Below are 7,562 nucleotides of genomic sequence, written 5' to 3' on the forward strand. Positions count from 1 at the left end.
AGCACTAATTGGTCATCGAGTCCGATGTTAACGCTATAAAAAGGCGACAGTTCGACACACCGGATATACGTCACTCTCGTCTAAGTTCGACTTGGGAATTTTTTTGTTCAATAATAAATGTGAATTCTTCTTCCTGGAAAAAATAAGACATTCCCTGAAAATAAGACCTAGCGCCTTTTTCAGAGCAAAAATTAATATAAGACACTGTCTTATTTTCGGGGAAACACGGTATTGAAAAATTCTGATAAATAATACAGCTTCAAATACCAATTAGCATCCTTGTAATATTTAAAAAGATTAGAATTTTTTAGAAAACATGAATTAATTCTTTAACTTTGCATAATTTTGTTAATACTTTTGTATTGGATAGCAAGAAAGAAGCGTAAAATGTGTGACATTTCATTGCATAATTCAAATAATCCTGAATTCAGAGTACTAAATGTTATAAAATTTAATGTTTTCATATTGTTGCTTATTATAGGTTTATTCCTATACGGCAACGTGACACACAGGTGATTGATGAGGGGAGGATGCGTGTCAGGAGGTTTTTATGGAAAATAGCCTGCCACTGGTGGGCATTTTTATGCTGTGGACTTGTTTCTTTACCTGCTAATAGTTGTTTATAATACAGGGCGATATATAAAAAAACTTTACAGCTTTGAAAGCATATTAAATTTTAGTCAGAATAAATAGAATCGGTTGAGACAATTCAAGCCAAATATATCAAGTTCTACCTCAAACAATCATTTTGGTTTGATCTAAGCGTCATATCTGTTGCCACTTTGATAACCGTGACAATGAATCGTGGTTTGAGCTCGGCGAAATTTATATATACGAATGGATTAAACAGTAGATCTTTAATGAAACCCATAAGAAAAATTGAGAGGTGTCAAATCTAGGGAACCTATCAATACAGTGGCGTAGCGTAGTGGGGTCGGAAGGGGCGGCAAAATTTCACAATAAATAATAATAAATATCTTGTAAGAATTTTATTTCATATTTTCGTCCACCTACGATTCGGACCGATTGAAATGAGCACGGAATAGTGTTACCATTCGGACAGTCTGGGAATCGACTCACCGTCCGTGCGCTACCTGTCGACTTTTTTTTTTTTGCACGAATCATTCATATACACCTCCAATATCCAATAGAGCTAAGTCATCTAGGCTACTTACGTTACTCCTACCCAAGTCTCCCTAGTGGCTAACTGTAACTGATTTAGAACCGGCATGCACTGCACATTATCGCATTGCAAAATGACATACGCATGCGTCAGGAACTTCTGTTCGAACAAACCTCACCTGCCATCCGAGTCAGCGATTTTTAAAAAGGTGGCAACACTAGCACGGAATTTTTCATTATTTATTCTGTGACGAAACTGAATTTTAGTCTTTTAAATTGAGATACCTAAGTAAGGGGGGCTAAATTTTCCTCCGCCCTGGACGGCAGATACCCACGTAGCTTGGGTGTCTGTCTATTGATACAGTGGCGTCGGTTTTATTGATACAGTGCCATCGGTTCTGCTCGACCAATTACCAATTTAGAAAATGTTTACTGACGAAATTCCAGACATTGGGATTTCCGCAATAAACGTTTCCCACAAGTCTTGAATTACCCTGTACAATATGTATTTTATACTTCGGGATTTTTTTTTTCTTAAATTTTACAATTAGTCCTGAAAGTAATCCTATCGTATTAGCTGCCTTGTCTATAATTATTAAAACACATTTAAAATATTAACACTTCGCTAGAAATGTTCAAATATGAATATTTTACACGCGTATATCTGTATAAGTAAAAAATAGCTATTCATAAACTTTTCAAATATTTTAATTGTCAACCAACATATTTAAACATTAATATTATTGCTTTATTTCAAATATCAATTGATTCATCCAATAGGAAAAACAATTTTTTTTATTTCTATTATAACTGATTATAGAAGATTTCTGTCAGTGACGTGTCATGCAATTGTGTCCTTTGAAAGAGGAATTTATTTTCTCTTCATATAGTTTGGCACGCAACAAATAACATTATCTTAAATTAAATTATCTTCTTTATTCTTTAGATTTTGTAATTTTAAATGAAATTTTAATTTAAAATTTTTCAATTTCAAAATTGACGAGCTTCTTCAGATATGCGAGTTTGTATAATAATCCTTTCTTAAAATATTTAATTTTGTTTCTAATTTGATATACCGTATTTGAATGGTTTTTTAATTGCACGTATTTTCGATTATTCGGTGCATATACTATGCACGATTTCGTGGTTCATATTCCATTTGACGCGACATAACTCAATTTTTAAACAACTGTTTTTGATTTCGGACATTGTGTGTCCACACAAATCATATAAATTCTGTTATTTGATCCACACAAGAATTTGTGTAATCGCGTGACAATAGAAAACAATTTTTAACCATTCCGTCGTCGTATTTAGAGAATATTTTTTGTCTTAAATTTTTTCAACGACGACAGTTATTTCCACTTACGATTATTCTATTTTAGGAAGATGATGTAAAGTTTGAATTTCTATTGATACAACCGACATTTCCTATTGATACAACAGTTTCTATTCAACCAATACAAAAAACAATATGCAAATCACAAAAATGCAAGTAAAAATTGTAAAATGCATTTAAGTATTTTATAATATACAAATATGAATACTGATGAAATTCCATTTCCCATTTCCTTAATTACTTTTTTTTTCTTTCTTTCTTTTGACAAAATTTTTATAAAATTTCCTTTGAATAAAAGTCTTTGTATTCATTATATAATATAACATGCACAGTTATTCAGATGATGATGATAATTTTACAAAAAAAGGAAGAGATTTATTGGTCGAATACGTTACAATAACAATTCATTGAGCTGCAATTTGAAAAAATGTAGATGAATTCCTACTATCGTTCGTCTGTCTTTCCTTAATCTCAAGAACGAAGTAAGATTGATGAAAGACGAGGCCAGATATGGAAACCTCAGAAGTAGGAAGTCACGTCATATCAATTCAAAAATTTTCCCCCGAAAGGTGTTAGATAGATCACCGGCACAACTCTGTTGTTAAAGGAAAAGTATGATGTACTGTACAGGCGCAAGCCACTACTAATTTGAGGTGAAGAGCATATATTTTAGATTAAATAAATTAAAAATATGATTAAAAATTGCAGCCCGGCATTGTGATGATGTCACAATAAACAATTGCTGGTTATTATAAGAACTAGCAGATGAGCCCGGCGTTGTTCGGGAAAAAAGTAACGATAGTGAAGATTAACATTATTAGATTATAGCCGATCTTACCCGTTTTCACCGGGTGCAAGAATTAAGTCTCTCTCTTCCGAGACTAATTAGAAAATTTTTACATTATTTAAAAATATGTTCGATTTTCTGCAAAAACGCACCTAAAATAGTACAGTAAAGCCGAGTTCTATAAAATAATTTTTAACCCTCTCCCTCTTCCCCGCGGGGCGAATTTCGAAAAATCTCTTCTTAGTGTACATTTTCGTGACGTACCCTAACTGTGTACCAAATTTCTACTTTCAACTCCTAACCTTTTGGGCTCTGCGCTTATTATTATCAACCCATCTCGATTATAAAATTTAAACTTTAAAAAAATAAATTTTATTCATTATTTTTTCGATACACAAATGAAATTATTTTTATAAATTAGATTCAAGTAACAATATTTAAATACAGTAATTAAAATAAATTTTAAAACTCATACGAAGCATATATGATTAAATAGATTTGAAGATAAATATGCAAAATAATAAAATGCAAACAATGTGAATTTCAAAAACACTTAGAGGAAGTCATGAATTATGTAATAGTCGAGGACAAAGAAAAGTTTCGTTTTATTTGTAGAGCTGAATAAATTTCGATACTGGCGTTTCCGCTCTACATCTGATCTGAACATATAAAACACGAAATCGAAAACAACTTTTCGCTAATCACAAGGCATGAAGCATCAGATAATCTTCCTGCTTCTTGCAACTATGCTGGTTTTGGTGGCTTGTCAGGGTGAAACTATAGATAGTGATGCTACCGAAACAGGTTGGTAATCAAACCTAGTCACGTATAAAATTTAGTAATAAGTATTTAAAGTATTGTGACGTAAATGTCCGTTGTATTAATTTAATAATTTCTTATCAGATATATTAAAAATATGCTTATTAAGTATACAGTACTTTGTATTTATTAATATATTAGAAGAGCAATGGTTCGGCAAAATATAAAATCGAATTATATCATTTTAAGTAATTTATTACTTTGTTTATATTAAAATATTTTCGGTTCATTTCTATAAAGTTATTTACTCGAAGTTTTTTATGCAAGTTTTTTATTTTACAGATGGTGAACCAGCCGTTGATGGTGGTGGCAATGGAAAAGGGGAAAATGAAAATAAACAAAAAGGTAAAGATAATGCGTGTAAACGAGGAAAAGGAAAGAAGAAAGGCCTGAATTGCGATGAATAAAAATAGAAATTTTCATGTATGAAAAAAATTATAAAATAATTGATTTTTCATATTAAAATGTATTAAACCCGTCTTTACTTCGGTGTTGTTGTTGAATATTTCCAAATTAAAGATTAATTATAGTAAATAGTTGATTGTGACAGTAATTTTTCTTATTTAAAACATATCAAAATATAAACATTATCGCGAAAAGCCAACCAAAATCATTTTTTCAGAGAAATATCGAGTAAAAATATCTTGTTACGGGTAATGCGTGGAGAAGAAGGGTGGGGTGATGTCCAGGTTTTCGTGATAGTTTATATCAGAGGTAGCCAACTTTTGTGTACATAAGATCTACTTTTTATCTTAATTAAAAATGTGTCGCGATCGACTTGTTGTCATAGGCATAGTCTAAGTGGGGATGGAGAGGTGTGAAATACTGTACATACTATATTTATACACTGTGTTTCAGCACAAGGTGAGCTATGGGTAGATAAGCAAAATATATGTTCAAAACTATTTTTTATTTTTTAAATCACTTAAGTTTTCGAGATATAGGCTCATAAAGATAATAAATTTTCAGATCCAACTTTTGATATTTGCAGCTACGAATTCAATCCGTGCAGGCGGTACCTAAATCGAAATAAATCGATTCACTTCTTCAAGATAAATTATATTTTAAAAATCTCATTTTTTTTTTATCACTTGCAATGTATATTTGTTCGTAAATATGAAAAAGTTGTTCTAAAATGCACAGTATGGCTGATAATTTTATTTTAAGATTTTTTTGGGCCATGAAAATTTATAATGGAAGAATGATATAAGATTTTTAGACTTATTTTTTGCTAATCTATCAATAGCTCGCGGGAGTGTACCTTGTACTGAAACACCCACGTAAAAAACAATACTGTAATTATTTAATGGGCCAAAAAAAGCTCACATCCAGGGGAATTAAAATAACATGAGTAATTATTAACAATATTTATTCATTCAAATTAGCTACAGATAAAGACAGATTTAGAATTTATTTTATTACCTTAACATTAATGGGAGGACTGAGTTTGCACGTCTCTAATCATAATTAGGTGTATATCCTGACAAAGATAATAATATAATGAGTCTTCAGTATGGGAACAGTCAGGACAGAACGTTGTTTAGTCTTCGTTAACTTTAAGTATGAAAATGCCGATTCACACAGATATGTAGATCCGAAACAAAAATAAATATATTCGCTACATTTGGTGATACTGGGATATTTTTCTCTGTTGATGTATTTCCAAAAAATCATCTTCAAATTTTCTGCCTTGTAAGCTACAATTTAATTTAAAACATAAAGAAAAGATACTCAATAAACAGAAGAAAAATTGAAACTTAACGTTGTCACCGTGGATAAATAATATTGATTAATAATAATAATATTGTTAATACTAAAAAAAAGAAGCTACCGTATGACAGTACCAAATATTCAAACTAAATGGCTGTGTTTTCCTATGAGTCTAGTCATAAATGCATGCATACTGTTGCGTTCGGTTACAAGTGTAACACATTAAATCAAGACATCGCGAGCGATCGACCAAAATTGGCTTCGCGATCGACTCGTTGGTCTGTACTATCCTCCTAGTCTCAAAGAATAAGTATGAAAAAGTTCGTGCAGATCGGACAAAAGGTTTACGAGTTAATAAGGGAGTGAAATCAGATTTTTAATTGATTAACCCCTTTCGCAACGTTAGTAAATTTAATAATGTCTTTATTTTTTACGATTGTCGATATCGTCGTTCTCGGAATACGGTATGCAACAAGTTAAAATCTCGAACACGCATGCCACCTTCATATTTCTCAATAATCTCCTTTTTCAGTTCCATTGTGATTCTAGTCATTTTTTTTTTAATTTTCTGTTGCCTTTTTGCAATTCATGATTAATAAAAACAAAATTTTACTTACAAATTAAAATCAGAAGAAATTTGACAAAGTTATAAACCGTGGCACCCCGAACGTCTAGTCTGGTCTAGTATACCAATAGTGCTACTTGTTCATTGATGGCGCGTATAATTGAATTAAGTCGTATACCGAGCAAAATTTGTTTCATCCAAACAGGACGTATTCTAAAGCAGACGTATACCGAGGTACCACTGTACTCGATATTTTTAAATAAAACTTTCAAAAGGACCACGAAAGAGGTCCTTTTGAAAATTAAGATAGAGGTGATCGGCTCTCGAAAGAGCTATTAAGCATACATAGACTTCTAGATTTTCCGGTAGCTTGGTGTCGCTAAACATTGGTTCTTTTATAAAACCCGATAGCTTGGCGTCGTTTTAAATCTAGGAAGGAAAATGCTAAATTTGGGATTGCCTAAGTCCAGAACGATCCAACGAATTTATTCAAAATTTAAGTCTTCCGCAGTCCTCATCCCAAACACTAAATATTTTAAATTCCATCCAAATCCGTTCATTGGTCTTGGAGATATTATGGTCTCAATTTTTATCTATCTAGCTCTATTCTCGAGATTAATGAAAGACAAATAAATAGTGGGAATATATAATCTGCAATTTGAAAATTGCAGCCCAATCATTTGCACAAGCAATAATGATGATTAATATACAGGATCTTCCAAAATAAATACAGTTTAAATTACTATGATAACTATTTTGAGTATAAGATGTACATGTACAGTATACCAAGCTACATAATAACTGTCAGAGTTTCATCTCCTATCTGCATTCAAAGATCTTGTTGTCTCAATCAATCAATTCTTTATTATATGAACCTTAGTTCATTATAAGGAGGTAATTTGTTACAAAAACAAAAATCAATACTAATACAGTATATTTAACAAGTTAATTTAGTACAAAGTAACACAAAGTAAAATATAGAGTAATAAGACCCCTATAATATTCCATAAAAAAATAGTGCCTCTGTAACATAGCAGGCATTTTATGTTCTGCATTTTGCAAATTGAAAGCACTTATTGTGCAACATGAGTAATCTGCAGGAATTGTATGAGCATGAGTAAAACTGGGATGCTGTGGGAGGGGTGATGGATATATTGTATCATTATAGGAAGAATTTGAGTATTGGTTGGGTGTGTTATTTGTGACACATGGAGCATATA

At 31.6% G+C, this 7,562-nt stretch overlaps 1 long non-coding RNA gene across 1 annotated transcript; it reads left to right on the top strand.

The window, feature by feature from the left end:
• The first annotated feature begins 3,842 nt into the window (after positions 1-3,842).
• On the top strand, positions 3,843-4,441 carry LOC111627509. The gene is made up of 2 exons (XR_002757021.1): positions 3,843-4,052; positions 4,350-4,441. It is a non-coding gene; the product is annotated as an uncharacterized LOC111627509 (long non-coding RNA).
• Positions 4,442-7,562: the final 3,121 nt, after the last annotated feature.

Source organism: Centruroides sculpturatus, unplaced genomic scaffold, assembly GCF_000671375.1.
Source record: "Centruroides sculpturatus isolate CEXI.00-Female unplaced genomic scaffold, Cexi_2.0 scaffold354, whole genome shotgun sequence".
Lineage (NCBI taxonomy): Eukaryota > Metazoa > Arthropoda > Arachnida > Scorpiones > Buthidae > Centruroides > Centruroides sculpturatus.